This window comes from Rhyacophila brunnea, unplaced genomic scaffold (assembly GCF_057557595.1).
Source record: "Rhyacophila brunnea isolate RB1 unplaced genomic scaffold, BYU_Rbru_1.0 scaffold_23, whole genome shotgun sequence".
NCBI lineage: Eukaryota > Metazoa > Arthropoda > Insecta > Trichoptera > Rhyacophilidae > Rhyacophila > Rhyacophila brunnea.
Genome location: NW_028232893.1, coordinates 24933277 through 24950473, shown reverse-complemented (window position 1 = coordinate 24950473; position 17197 = coordinate 24933277). Strand labels below are relative to the sequence as shown.

The following is a 17197-nucleotide window of genomic DNA, read 5'->3' as shown; positions in this document are numbered from 1 at the left end:
TGACTGATTTTACTGATTTTACTTTAATGCAAAGTACCAGGGAAGAGAAACACACGGAGAATAATTAACAAAAAGAAAATTAAATAAAAAAATGTATAACAAAAAACAAAGCAAAAATTATGTGAAAAGATCTTCACTACCGCAGAAAGACGCCGCAAACTTTCTAAAAGCAAGATAATTGGCATTTGTGGCGACCAGGTCAGACGGCCCACATTGAAAGATATTTTAAGTCCCGCATACTATCTCACCGAACTAAAAGCACTCTTTACAAGACAGTTGTAAACCCAGTGCTCACCTACGCATCGGAAACCTGGACATTAACTCTGCGAAATGAACGAGCCCTGAACATATTTGAAAGAAAAATTCTCCGCCGTATGTATGGACCGATCAGGGATGGCACCAATTGGAGGAGATGATATAATGCTGAGGTCTACGGACTGTGCGAAGATTGCAGCGCAGTTCAATCAATAAAGATTGGGAGACTGCGATGGCTAGGTCATGTCCACCGTATGAATGACAATGAACCGGTAAAGAGAGTGATGTCCAGCAATCCAATAGGACGTAGAAGAAGAGGGAGGCCAAAGATTCGCTGGTTGGATGGAGCTGCCAGTGACTGCCGTATTCTAGGGGTACCAAATTGGAAAGCGGCCACACTAGATAGGGACAGGCGGAGGGAGCTGTTGGAGGAGACCAGGACCCACACCGGCCTGTCGCGCCCCTGATGATGATGATGATGATGAGGTCAGACGGCCCGATGGGCCCAACAGCCCGCAATGGCAACAGTAAAGGTCAGTGCCTGGAATCTTTGTATAATCCCCCCCTCACAGCATCCGATTCATTATGTCTAATACAGTACACTTAAAAGCGTGGCCATTAACAATAAAGCTTTGTTTGATATCTAATGATTACCTACCTAAATAAATATTATTTGATTATTTCTTTCCATCAATAATATAAGAAATTGCGTGTGTTTCAATCCTTCTGAAGATTTTTTGTGAGTATTTTCTAATAGGTTTATTTATGGGTTTTAAGTGAAATAATCACTTATACGTATCATTCGATTGTTTGCTACTCTAAGGCTATGAACTTATACTAAATTCATTATCTTTACAAATATAAACGTAATGAGGCTCTATTTTAAGCTCGTTGAAAATGTCAAAGGTTCTTTATTATTTAAGCCTATGCCCTCTAATAATAAATAATTTACGAAAGCCGCTATCCCAGGCAAAACAAAACGCTCGCAAATGAATTCAATTTCGGGCGAAATATCGTTTTATTGAATTGCTTTTCGGAGATTTAATATCTCTTGTGTCTAGTCATTAATATTCGAACGTACGAATGACTGATTTTTGCTTTTTGCTCTTCATTCCACTGAAATAACATGCGCATTGTTTTTTCGAGTCAAACCGATATATTATAAAAATTAGATCTTTTCGGTGTTTTAACTAAAGCTCTATATATCGCCACTGTTCTGGCAGAAAACACTAATTGGAAAAAATGACATATTGAGTTAGTACCAAAATGTTCCTTATTTCAAACTTTACCGTCTGGAAACCTTCTTAATAAATAAACAGTCTTTATTTTAATGTCATCCTTTTTACGATTACTTAATAAACTCACATTATAGACCATTATTTCAAACATTTTAACAACTTCAAAGTCAAATTAGTCAAAACTAGTATTCTCCATTAGTGTGTTCTGCCAGAACAGAGACGATATTTTCGACGATTATATTATTTTAATAGAAAATTTTAAGAAAATAATATCTATATGGTTAATAAAATCCTAAAGAGTACACTGAATTCGGTGAAAGTTAATTAGGTAATTAGATATTTTTTTGCTCGTTCAAGTTAAAAACCACATAACAGATAATAAATAGAATACCGATAGGCTATATTCAAGACGCCTCATCTTGATGCAGGGTTTTGAATGTGTGAGTGTCCTACAAAAATGAAGCACGCATTATGCACGTGAAATAGTGTGTGTAATACACCAACATTAAATGAGCGTAAATGCATAAAGCGAGAGCAGTTTTCAGTATTCGACGTAAATCGTATTCTTGACACGTGTGTAAGTTTAACCCGGATTCTTCTTTACTCGCGTTGGTTACCTGCTATCGCATTACCAGTTATATATTTCAGTTCCCATTATTTCTGAGTTCCCTGTTAAAAACACTAGCGCGGAAAGACATTTCTAACGGCGTTGTTTTGACTTTTTGACTGGTGTGAAGGTGGCGCCGCAGTCGGTCGCTGTGACAGTTGACTGATTCGTACATGCGCGTTCGGTATACCCTTGCACTTTCGTAACGGTGTGCGCGCGCAGCTCTCAATTGTATCTTCTACTAAACGCGCCAAAATAAGTATAACTTCAAAAATATTCAATGCTTAGAGATCGATGAGGTGAAGAAGGTGATGAGGTGATCGATGCAGTAGTGGTATAGATAGGTGTAGATGTATATTATATTGATGCACTAGTATATAGAGTTACAATGGTCGTATTAAAAGAGAACAGTACAGAGGATCGCGGTGAGCTAGTTGCTCATACCGAGCCACGATGAAGTGAGAATTGACTGCGCTGAGTGAGGAACTCGAGTGGAGAGGTTCTTATCAATCGTCCATCGCAATTGGCATAAAAGCAGTCAATACCTTACACAAGACACCGTTTATCTAGGATAATATTATTATTGAGAAACCAGTTGACCTAAAAACAATTGATACATACGCGGACAGGAAAGTTGTAGGTGATTATAAAATTTAAGTAACTGTCAAAAATATTATTTATATTCTTACAACATATTATTACATTCTACAATAGTAAATGTCAGCGAAAGCCCACGACTTCGTCCGTGTGAAAAATGGAAGTAAAAAATTATCGACAGTGATTGAATCTAGACACGCAGCACTCTACACACATACACGCGCGCGCGCACACACACACACACACACACACACACACACACACCTTACCTCACCCTACCATTCCACCATTGCTAATGTCAACTTTATTTACTCGCGATAAATTTTTGCAAGTTGCTTTATTTTTGTTTTGTCGTGTTAATAATAACGCAATTTGATAAGAATTTCATATATGGCCTACTAGTTTAAATTGTCATTATTAGATAGGAGGCTCTAAGCATAATTGGTTAATGCACACATTGGCGCGACACTAATGGTTGTACAGGTTCAAATCCCGTCGTTTTTCAAATATGATTGTTTCTAGTGTTCTAGTTTTTCCGAGGTGTTTTTAAGTTATGTATGTTCCAAATGGACGTATTTCTGGAAACAAGATCCAACCCTCATGACGTGTAGCATGTTGAAAATCCAATATTTGAGGCATTATTGATTAAAAAAATATGATTTGTGATTATTTAATTTAAACATCTGATGGGATACTTTAATAAAATCAAATAATCACACATCATTTTAAATCAATACTAACTCAAATATTGTATTTTCTCATCAAGTTACACGTAAGGGATGGATCTTGATTGCAGAAATACGTCCGAATATGAAATATTACATTCTCAAAATCTTGTGAATTATTCATTGAATAAAATAAATGGTTTATTAAGCTATTTTGGTAAATTTAACTTACGTCTTTTATTACGCAAAAAATAGGCATTCCCGTGATTGATCAGCCGCTATATTATCTGAATTTTTAATCAGATACTTGGCAAACTTAACTGTGAAATGGTTTTTTCATTTTTTTATATCAAACTATTCTAAAACATTCTGAAATGCCATCAATCAAGTTTTATAATCCAAAAAGTTTGTAACACTATTTATTTCAGTTCTTCAAAATCATTGATAATACGTAATATCACGCGCAAATGTAAATGAAAATATGTTCATATAAATCCCTTCCAATTGCTTGTTACCACGGTATTAATTTAGGGGTGCCTCTAATATATTATATTGCCGATAACTTATCAAAATATCTGGGTAGATAGGGAAGGAAAAGCACTTATATGCATTAACCCAAGAAAGCTGAGTTATAGTATACATAAAGTAGACAGTGAAAATAATCCATATACATAATTTAATATCATCTCATGCATATACACTATAAAACATATGGTTGGGCCAAATTGTGACCACAGTCATTTTTAGTCCCCACTTACTCAAATCCCCTTATTTATTATTGTCACAAAACCAGACGATGATCAATTACGGGTCATAAGACAACCGTAATTGCGAATAAATTCAGTCAGCTCAAGAGATCGAACGGTGCGTAGTGCCGCGCCACGTTAACTACCGAGTTATTTAAAACGTTTCTGTTTGACCTTCATTGCACTGAGTCTGTTACGGTTTGAGTAAATGTCGCGTCTATATCATTCATCCTGAACTTATTATCATCATTCGACAACATCATAATATATCATCCATCCAAACTGTACCGTCCGTTAGCCAGTGCGTAAACACCAAAGCGGCTCCAGCCCCCTCAACATAAAAGTCAGTGTCTGGCATCCTATGTAAGCCCCCCCCCCCTAGATCCGTAATCCACTAATCACCACCATTACCTTAAAATAACAGTCCATTGCTAAAAGGGCCACCAAAATCGTTTTGTAGAAAAAAATATAATATGGAATGTTACATTTTGAAATCGCGCGTGTTTGAACATGTACCGTTAAAAAAACGATTTCTTTTCGGTTAGGTACATGTTCAAACACACGCGTTAACATGATCTTACTCCCTACTTCAGTTATCGTTTGTCAACTTATGACTACGGCTGTATGTTGTAGCTTAACCACTGGAAAATGCCAATAGAAATGGCGTATTTGAAAAAAATACTACCTTATTCTTAGGTCAATAATTATTATAAAACAATCATTATTCGTAGAATGTTTATCACATTTGAATGGTTAAAGACATAGCTTATAATCAATATCTATAGAATTATCTTCAAATGTGTTAATCATGCCCATTTTTTGAATAATAAAATCCCTAATTCTTGTCAAATTTGGGATCACAGAGACAATAAAATATATTTTTTTTATCGTAAATATTTCATTATATAACATTAATTTTACTAATGGTTTTAGTTTAGTTTTTTTCTATTTTATGTAATAAAAATACTTTATGCAGTCATCGAATGTTCAAAATAAATATAAAGGATTATAAGGCTTCAAAATTATATAAATATATTATCTACAACGTTTAAGGAATGTCCAGGATCATGCTCTAAAAATACCATAAAACTCCATTTTGACCTACGCGGCGCACGTGGGCCCTAAAGGTTAGCGCCCGGAGTTTTCAAGTCCCCTGATATATTTATCAATCCTTTACATTTAAATTTATCTTAAACTTGATTTAATATAATATCCTAATATCTCAATTGAGTCGCTTAGAATCATAATTCACATATTCCAAAAATCAAGTTTTGAGATAATCGCTAAAAACCAACAGAGCACTATTTTTTGTAATTAGAAGAACAGTATTGAACTCCCTAGAATATTAATGAGTGAGAGAGTCGAATAACTTTTTTTTTAAATATATAGGTATACCTAATACTCCTAACGTTGCAGACATACAGCATACTATGAGAAATAGAGCTCCCCGATTGGTTAGGAAGGCGTTGGTGACAAAACTCTATTCTTTGAAATATACGACATATTACACCAACAATGAACTTTGTCAACGATTTTCACATGGTTTAAATTGACTTTTAATACTCAACTATTTTTCGGTATATAGATTAATTCATTTAGAATCACTTGGCATATTTAACTAAAAAACGACAAAATTGCAATATGTGAGTTATGATTCTAAGCGACTCAATTGTACATTTCGATGCAAATAAAAAAAAAAAAATGTATGATTGTTCGGTCTCTATATGAACCTATCATAAATAGTAAAGGCAACACATTCTCATGGAACTCTGTTACGATTATTACTCTTATTTCCTATGGGACTTTGTTGGTCATATTTATAAATATTTCATATTATAAGGTTGTTTTTTGAAAACTTATAATTTTACATTCTAACTAACGAGAAAGTTTCTGATATCGAAAAAGTGTTTCTAATTTTGAAATAAATACAACAGCTGTAATCGGTTGTTCGAAGCTTTTGAAGTGCGATGAAATATTTTTAGTAAAATAGGATAGCTGTAACATTCACTTCTTCAATAATATTATAGAACTATACAGTTGTTGAGAAACTTTAAACTTTCTCACTTCTTTGTCTTAAATTAAAGTATTTTTTATTTATCTTTTTTGTAATCAAATTATTATAATAATAGAGTAAACGAATAAAATACTAAAATAATCTTTAGACTATAAAAATAATCAAATTTATTTTATTCGGGGTTATATTATTATCCAGTGATGTATCCTTAGAACCTGAGTGGTGCTCTGTTTAAATTAATCTTTTTATTTCATTGATCTACCTTTTAATTATATTCACAAAACCCGTCAGCCGTTTAATATTTCATTTCAATAACTACTTCATACGCTTATTTATCATAGTATAACAATACGTTTCCAATTCTGCTAAACATCAATGGTGATGACGGATGTGTATTGAAACCAGGAAGTCCACTGCCCATATTAATAGTCAATACTCTGGATCCCTATATATCCTTATTCCTTCATCCTACCCTCCATCCCATCCCCATCACTAGGGATTCCAATCCCGGGATCCCGAATATAGGGATAGGTAAACATAATCCCGAAACTTTCGGGATTGATGTTTTTATCAATTTTTATAGAAAATAACAAAAACGAAAATATAACAGAAAAATCACTTTTAAAAATATATAACTACGATTGAAATAAACTGAGTTTGAATGAAGTTTGATTTATTACCCATGTGTTACCAATTCATTTTATTTTTTCACATAAATAATAAAAATGAGAAAGATTGGAAAAAACAAGGCTTCGCACTTTCTTGATATGAATTTGAAAAATAGAATAAAAATAAATCAAGAAACATTTTGTTAGACGTTTCTACCAGAAAATGCTATTCTGTAGATTCACTGATCACAGAGAGAATCACCGGATACATCATGAACACTTCATGCTAGTTTTTATGTATTGTCAACACAATATGTTATTTTTTATTTTAATTAAACTTGTATTTGTTATCTTTTCATAAATAAAAAGAACTGTTTTACTCTCACATTATTATTTATATTACAATATTATTTACTCCATTACACATATTATGTATTTCGAAGATTGAACGTGCACAATATTAACAATAAATGTCTTAAATAGTATAAATTATTTATTTTATTAATTTTTGACCGGTTTTCTTTTGTATAAATATATTATATAAAAAAAATGTTAACTATCGAAAAAATTCCAATCTCGGGATTCCAGGATCGTCAAAATGTAATCCCGAAATCCCGGCATCAAAAATTTGTCTCGGGATTGGATTCCCTACCCATCACCTTTTTAACTATAATAATAGCTCAACTATATTGAGTATATCTTGAAAATATCACCCTCCTATCCCTGTGCGTTGTAATAATTAGATAACACGCAGACATATTCGATTAGGCGTCACATAAGTTTGAGGCTTCGACAGAGGGTGAAAAATCCACTCTACAGCCTATAATATTCAATTCACAGTTAATTTTCAATCCATATTATATATTATGATAAAATCTATTTAATAAGTCATGGGTCATGTTTATATAAAATTTTCAAAGTTCGAAGGCACAATAAAATTTACATGATAAGAAATGTTAATCAGAATTTAAATGCTGGCAGTAATCTAATTGTATTTATTATAAATAATGATAATTGACCTGACTAATTAAATTTTTGAAGTAACTAAGTTTTTACTACTTTTTACTTTTGAAGTAACTAACCGATCGTTGACCGCTAGCGTTCAGGGACAGCAGACAGGTGGTGGTCAACAATAAGCATTACATTTGTTTACAAACGTTGTAGTGACACAGGCGCTGCATAATGCGAGACTGCTATATTCCGACTGCGAGTGGAAGTGAGAAAGCACCGCTGTTGCGTACTCACTCCCCCGTGTGGTTTCGCTCTATGTTGTGTGACTGCTCAAATTCCTATGACGGGACTGGACGGGAGGTACGGCGTTCTTTGTAAATCCGGGAATAGAATTCTAGAACGCTAGCGTTCCAATTGACCGGCGCGGTCTGACCGCCGGCTGTGTACCCATACAGTATGAAGTCCATACAGTACAAAGAACGCAGAACTCCGAACGCGGAACGCAGACCGCCTGACCGCTCTCTGTCTGCGCAAGCCCTTAGGGCAGTATGTGTGAGATTCCGAAATTCTTTATAAGCTATTTAACCGATTTTTCACGATATAACGTATAGCACTGTTTGTGACGTAAGCAATCTGACGTCACACGTCATTAAAAATGGCTGCTTTATATGTCACTTTCAAATGTCATTTTAAGAATGCATTCATTACAACAAGCGTTAGGCATAAAGCCCACCAAAAAAGCGTTCGGTGCGCTCACTACTGAGCATTACCCGCATTACCCTTCACCTATGTAATAAGGAACCCAAGAAGCACAAAATAATTATTATTATCAGCGTCCTCCATAATATAACTGTATGTATTGCCACCAAATGGAAATGTTCACTGAGAATACTCTATACTTTCGTACAGAAGAATTATAAAATAAATGTGAAAATATAACTGATAAATTATTTAAAGTTCATAATAATTATTCATTTAAAAATTATTAAATTTATATGGTACCGTTCGCACACTTTCATACACATTTACAATTTGAAAATTTGAAATTAATGATCTGGGAATGAAATTTAATAAGTTTATCATTATGTGTCATGTCGTCCATATTATGGACGCTATGTTACATTATGACGTCACATCGTGACGTCGCTAACCAACGGATTACATTTGCACTCGTGCATACAAATGAGCAGTATATTTGTGAATCTCATGCATACGACCCTTACTGTGTAAGCAAGACGCGATGTTGTCATTTTATGGTACTTTTTGACAGGTCGTAAAAATCGGTTAACCTCAAAATGAGTCTCTCCACGGTATAGTTCATTTTTTTGTCGGCAGGTTCGCCACTATCGTCCTACTGCGCAGGCGCAGATCGAAAAAATCCCAACTGTCGCATGAAAATTCAGAAGCTTTCAAACTTTTTTGATTCATGCATGCAATCTTGCAACTGCAGGATAAAACATATTATTTAAACGTACATTTTCTTGTTGTGGCCGCGATAATACGTTCTGCCAGCAGTAAATCCATGCACGTGTAAACGGGGTATAACATAACATATCACATAACTCAAACTAACTAACTAAAATATCAGTAAGGTCAAGTAAAGATGAGACCAATGATGATAAGCTTTGATTCATAGTAAGTTTTTAGTGAGTAATTGTTATTATTCACCAAATGCCGTGTCAAATTTTCCAAAACAAACTATTTAATTTTAAATTAAACGGGATGGCCGACCATAAATTTTAGAGCCAACACAATGGCACCTATTAAAAGGAAGCCGAGAACGACAAAATGAAAATTTACTATCTAGTTATAAATAACAAAACATTCTATATATACGTAATATATTAGAATATGACATAAGCTAAAATCAAAATCAGTCATGTCCATTTTTCAACGAAGGATAAATGACCATTAATACATAATAATATGATGCAGTAGTGAAAGGTAGAGATAGGCTATTAAGGTCCGCCATAAATAATGCACACTAAACTTTGTCAGTCATACGTAGGTATTTATTTTAAGTGAAATATTACTACAATTTACAGACGGTGTTTTTAAAATTCAATTAAGCCCTGCAAAAACCAAGCCATAATAGATAATATTCGAAAAATACTCGTCAATCTATAAAATATCTAAATTATGCAAATAAATCATGCATAACATTGAATATTCTATAGATAGAATAATATTTTTTATCTATTATAGTTTGGTTATAGGCAGGGTTTAATAAATTAAAAAAATAAACTAAGAATATTATGTAAAATATGTAATGTTAATCCAACGAAAACAAATAAGTATGAATGAAAAAGTGTGCACAATTTTGTCACCTCGCCCAAAATTTACCAATACTATTATTTTTTGGTTTAGGCAAGGTTTCATTGATTTTTAAAAACTAACCAACACCATCTGTAAATTGTAGTCTTAGTTCAATAAAAACAAACACTAATAACTAACAAAGTTCCCTACTGCTGTGTATACTGTACAAGATTGGTTGACCATTATGCGTTTGAAAATAAGCCTAGTTATTTTCGATTTTCTGGAAATAAACGCATTGACAGATGAAATAATAAAAATATATACCAACTGGTTAAAATACAATCGGAGAAAAGGTAAATTAGTTATTAGTAAAGTGTTTTTGGTTCCCTAAAGCTAAGCCTGGTACAATAGAATATAGGTACGATCGCACCAGTAACTTCATGGAAAAAATATATTATATTTTAAATTATTAATTTAAATAGGACGCCCCAGATTATTTGATGGCTAAGTTTCACCGGACAAGTTATGCAAAGAAAAAGATTTCCTATAACTTATGTTCCAGAATTAATTTTGGACTTAACTGATTTTGTTACAAGCCATACTTATATTATATATGTAGAGTAAAGTGCATTTTGCAACCCGTGCTACGCGTTATGCATTTATATGGTAATAAAGTTACCGTACCACCCCGCTCAACGGCCGCTCGGTTAATTACCTAATATCACCAATTACCGGCGGCGGTGCAGCAAATTATGCCCCTATCTTATTACCACCCTGTCTGCAAGTTGTATACATAGATCGATTTCTGATAAATCACCAAGTATAGGCAGTATAAACCATCAGTCAACATATTACGTACCTCTTAAAGGGAATGGTGGCGCTTTTAGCAGTGGACTGTAATTTGAAGATGATGGTGGTGGTGGATTTGGGATCTAGGGGGGGGGGTTACACATGATGCCGGACACTCACATTTATGTTGAAAGGGCTGGCGCACGCTGATGCCGGTTCGGTGTTCACGCACTCATGCACTGGTAAACTCGCACACGACCGCTTTCTTGATGTCACTCGAGCTAACTCACGCGCGACGGCTGCCGTGAAGTAACTTTTGAATCACTCTGTATATCGCGGTGCGGCAACACGAACCCGTTCGTAGTTTTGAGCTAACTGAATGTTTTTTGAAATCACGGTCGTCTTATGACCCGAAATTGCTCATTGTCTGGTCTTGCGTTAGAAATAACTTAGAATATGAGGTAGGTGGGGAAATAAGAGATGATGGCCAATATATTTGACCCACGATGGCCGCTCGGCCATCGTTTTTCAATTTGTGTATGAGTCAGCGTATGGACCTAATGGGTTGAACAAGACGTGGCTGACATCCATTTCTCGTAAAAATAAAATCTGTTAACAACAAACCTCCACTCTGTGGAGGCCCATATGATCCTATTAGGATCGGACATGGTCGAAAGAATATTTGGCCTAACCAAGGAATATTACACAATTATACGGGAATATACAAATAAATTATTAAATAATACGAATTACCATACAATACGGGTAGATACTGAATGACATTTCGTCTCGAATTGGTTTTAAACCCAAAGAAGAAAGCGAAGAAAACTGACATTTTGCAAAATATGATCTGTCCTGATCCGGATTTCCTTCTGGTTAGTGACTGGAAAAACATCGAGAATGCCAACAGCTTCAAATACCTGGGGATACATATCACGGTATATGGCGCCCAGAGAGAGCTCGCTATCTGAATGTAAATCGCTGAACCAACATTTGACTCTATGCAGAGTATCTGGAACAAACGACTGTATTCAGTTAAAACCAAATTCCGCCTATTAAATATTAAATAGTGAATCATGGCACCTTACGAAAGCTCAGTGCAACTGTGTACTAAGCTTTGACAACCAACGTTTGCGACAGATACTGAGTGTGGGGTGGTATGACTTTAGGAGTAACGAGGAGATAAGATAGTGAACCAAGTAACCTTTCACTATGCTGAGAGTTAAGAGGTGACGTTGGACCTATCTCGGCCACGTGATGTGGACCCCTAAAGAGAATTTGAACTTGATTTGTTACAACCCAACTGGATTTCGGCATCCAGGAAAACCGCTAAATACTATCAACAGAGTATATAAAGCGGAGTTACGGAATGCTAGTATGACCTAGAATGATGCAAGAAGACTGACAAGTCACATGGATATTTGAAGTCACCGTGTGGTGTCTATATGCTTTTGCTAATGGGCGGACATGGCCGCAGAAGATATTGGTTAAAAATAAGTATCGTAATCAATAATTGTATTTTTATGTGTTTTAGATTTATCAACTTTGATCAGACAAAGCTTAGTGTGCACTATTTATATCAGTTCTCTACATCCTACCTTAAACCTTCGCTACTGCCATGAGCAGATGGAAGTCTTCATTGTAGAATAGCTAACTAAGCCACAAATTACATTATACAACTTCATGGCTTCATGTACTAAGCGTACTGTTGTATTCTTCAGCCATATTGGTAAGGTAGATACGAGCAGCATTTTGAAAGAAAAAGACCGCAAGAGTATGCATCTCCAAGATAATTATTGACAACCAGATCATAAGAGGTTCGCTCAAGATGAAAGGAATTTGTTCGGAAAGCCTGTACTTTCAGCGATCGATGTCCTTAGCAATGGAGGCGAAGGTATGACTGTTTATTTGTTTTTATATACTCCTCTCTTCCATGGGCATTATTAATTTTAAGTCATGTAAATTTAGTCAAAGCACACTTGAGTGCATGGCGACCTCGGTCTAGAGAAACTGTAGAGGTTTTATAAAACCCTACAACTGATATGTTCTTGTATATGCTCATTTCTAGAGCATAGACAAGAACGCAACGGAAATGACACATTGTTCATAGTGCCCTCCTAAATTAATGTAGTAGACTCGAGCAGCTCGCCGTTTCCTTTCAATATCTATTTCAAAAGCTATATTATAAATCTTTACTCTAAGCCTAAATTAATATACTGTCTTTTCACAGTGCCGTGTAATACAAAAAATCCATTTGCGCCATAGAATAATAGAAATACCAACTTGTGTTTCTTTCAATGCTGCCCATCACATGTCACACACACGACGCAACCATCTGAACATAATATACATAACATCAGGGGTAAGATTCCGACGTCAAACATCCCCCGATAAGTGGTGACCCCGACGTGCTACTGAAACATTCTCAGTCATAAAAATACTGAGTCACATGATACGCCCGATTAAGACTGGTTGTGATGCGGGCCACTGTAGTTTGGTGGACGCAAACGTCTTCTTTTTCTTGTTTTGGTGCTGTATTTTATCAAAGTTTTGCAACCAGCTTGTAGAGCACCTTCCTATCCTGGGTCACTCGTAACAGATCCCAACGTCTTGGACATTGATCCTCTTACTGAGGTTACCTTTACTTTTCCCTACATTATTATTAGAGTAAATCATGTTTCACACTGTGGAAAATATGGCTATAGTATACAGTATTTTAACAGTTGATAGTACTTAACTATACGTTGACTTGCCTTGTTGGCTTGTCTCAAAACCTCTTCATAATCAACCCAAAATATTTTCGTGGTACATTGAAATGATTTAACTTTTGGGTGAAAGCAGCGGCCACCGTTTTACCTTTCGAGTGTGTATTTTCCATATTATAAACTATATTATCCTCTTAATAACCATTCGTATTATTATAGTATCAGCTAATAAAATAGACGCATCACGTAATTGCATTCAAAGGTTAATGCATTTGATGCTTTGAATGCAATCAAATGCAATCAAAAGCGGCAATTCTCTCTATAGGTGTACATAGTTTATATTATATTAAATTCTATATTTTAAGGCTAAAGTCATAGTCGTTGGAAGATTTCAATGTTGTTAATACGTATAATGAGTCGAAATAGCGTATTTCTACATTGACAGACGTCCTTCGTCTTCATACTTACGCAATCATTCAACATTCAACGAAGAAGGAACTTTTAATATAATTAAAAAAAAATAATATCTCGGTAATTGAATGTGAAATAATTAATAAGATACAAAAGCTTTCTGTTATAGAAGTAGTTAAATTAAATTTAACACGATAAAATAACTAGTGGCGCTTTTAGCAGTGGACTATAATTTGAAGATGCTGGTTGGTGGATTACGAATCTCGGGGGTGGGTAGTTTAAATAGGATGCCAGACACTGACTTTTTTACGTTGAAAGATGTGGTGCGCGTTGGAGCCGGTTTGGTGTTTACGCACTGACGCATTGGTAAACGGACAGTTCGGAATGTCACTCTCACGATTTCACTTGATTTTGGAATGAATGACGATGACAAGTTCAGGATGGATGATAGACGTGACGTTCGCTCAAACCGTATCAGATTTAGTGCAACGAAGTTCCAACATAAATGCGTTCTGAGTCACAGTAGTTAACGACGGCTAAGCTATAACAAGCCCGCACACGACCGCTTTCCTGATGTCACTCAACTAAATGTTATTCAATCACGGTCGACTAATGACCCGTAATTGCTGATTGCCTAGTCTTGTGACAATAATAAATAAGGATTTGGAAGTAGGTGGGAAGAAAAGAATGAGGGCTAATATATTTGGACCAACCAGAAACATTATATTACATATAGCTTTTATTTCTTCAATATTATGAAAATCTTTGATATTTTGTTAAGCATGGTTTTTAAAAAGTATCTGAATAGGTACCAATTATTTACAAAACAAGAAATCAAAAAATCAGCTTCTTTTCACAACAATATAAATAAAATTCATCTTTCAAATAATTCATAATATTTTCGGTGGATTTGGGGTTGCTCCAATATTTTTTTTCAGTTCCTAGTTACCTAGAAACCCAATATTTGAAGTGGGGTTGTATTATATTTAGACAATTGTTTCAAAAATAGTGTAAATATAAATATTTATTATTTTATTCCAATGTTGATGGTCCGCAAAACATTTTTTGATTTTTGTGTGTTCCACGGATGTAAAAAGGTTAAGAAACATTGCTCTAGTGTACAAAAAGGTTGGGAGCCCCTGCTTTGTTATGGGAAAAATCTCTTATGGTGATTAAATTTACAATTCAAAACAAATCCGTTATAAAAATCTCATGAATTAATTTTATTAACCGAGGCACATACGTATAGTTCATTGAAAATTCGTTGTAATTAATATTATTGTACATTATTATTATTTAATATCAATAGGTACATAGCAAAATGCGAGGAAATTTCTCGAAACTGGGTTTCTTTGCGTTTCACTGAAGTTTATACTTAAGATCTAATATATTTTTTTTATTTATACTTAGTAACATGGACCCCACAAGGGGGGGGCTGACAGGGCTCTACTCTGGGGGCCCGGGTTCTCGGGGGGGCCCCGCGCGGCGCATCTATATTATAAGTGAGATAAACACACATTACAAATTTGCTCTATTGGTAAAAAGTCGCCTGCGGCGCTATTTTATTTTAAGAATATTGTCATTATAAAATATGTGATTGTGTGATCTAAATTTTGAATATTGTGTGTCGACATTCGAAAACTTCATAACACAATTAATGAATTTATTGAAAAATACAAAAAATCGTTAAAGATACACTGAATACCCTTAACTTCACCTGGAATACCATTTGGGAAACGTTTTTGTACAGCGTCTGTTTTTAACCCTAGCGATAGGTAGGGGGGCCCGACAATAATCCTGGCCTAGAGGCCCGCTTCAGAATTTGGGGGCCATGCTTAGTAATATATACTTTCTATCATAATTATAATCGTTGTTTTTAATTTAATAAAACGCAATTTTTTTGGAGTACTTATTCCACTTTTAATCAATAGATTAGAACCGGTTTTGTCCGCCTCAGAGGGACATTTTCAACAAATGACAAAACAAAATCAAAAGTACTACAAATTAAAATTAAAAACAACAATACAATGCAGTTCCACCATGAATAATTGACAGTTAACAAAATAAAAGAAAATAATTATAATCTTTACTATGTTATCAGCTTAGGGTAGCATTCGAATTGGCACATTATGGAAATAATGCACGGGTGCTTGCATCGCTTCAATGAAGACTTAAGTCAGTGTCGTACGTCATGTAAATTGGCGGTGCGTCGTCTCTGCGGGATGACTTGTGTGGGATTTCCACATCGGTTGTCAGTGTGCAATGGGTTAATTGGATTCTAATATTACGTGATGCACTTTCAATGTTATACCACTTAAATAGGTGAATGATTAAATTTGAGTCAAATACCAATTCACTTAATATAGACTTCTACTAACAGCGAGGAGCGACACGCTATTATTTACGACCTGCGGGATTTACTAGAAATGTAAATATTTACATCAGCCCATTTTCACATAGGATAATAATTAATTGTACAAAATTGATTTCAGTTAAGAGACCAATAGAGCCATATACATACATAATTCTGAAAACACTTATGAGAAAATATAGCCAATAGAAAAAATCTTTTGCGAAAAAAGTAAGACACTCGGCTGGAATTGAACCAGCGTCTCTTGGGTTTCGCGCCCTGTGCATTACCACTATGCTACGACTGCCATGTCTAATTTCGACAAATTTTAACTATTGGTCTTATTAATACCTGCTCATAAGCGATCTCTAAATTGAGTTATGGTAGGTAATCGATTTTTGTATTCTAAATTAAAGTACTTTTTACTTTAATTACTAACCTGAATAAAAAAAATAGTTAATTAAAAATTATTAGCAAGTTCAGGTGAGCTGCAACAGAAAAATATTGGAGAGATTCGTGACGTCGGTTAGTAATTAAAGTAATAGCAGTCGTAGTATAGTGGTAAAAACCCAAGAGACGCTGGTTCAATTCCAGCCGGGTTTCTTACTTTTTTCAAACAGATTTTTTATATTGGTTATAATATTATATTTTCTCAGAAGTGTTTTGCAAAATTTTGTATGTTCAATAATTAGAATGGTACATTCTTAAATCTTGTGAATTATTCGTTGAATAAAAGAAATAGTTAATTAAACATTATTAGCCAGTTCGAGTAAGTTACATCATAAATATTGGAGAAATCCGTATCGTCGGTTAGTAATTGAAGTAGTAGGTACCTACTTTGATTTAATAAACAAAAACCGATTGCCAATAGTAGCTTGATTTGGAAGAGCGCTGATGAGCAGGTATTAAAATGCCAATAGTTAAAATTTGTCGTAATTAGTATGTCACCTCGTAGTATAGTGGATAATGCGCGGACGAAGCGTAAACCCAAGAAATGCAGGTTCG

At 34.7% G+C, this 17197-nt stretch overlaps 1 protein-coding gene across 3 annotated transcripts in view; it reads right to left on the bottom strand.

Moving 5' to 3' along the window:
• LOC147069762 (TWiK family of potassium channels protein 18-like) overlaps positions 1–17197 on the bottom strand; it is a 345182-nt gene that overhangs the window by 122418 nt on the left and 205567 nt on the right. The window lies entirely within an intron of this gene.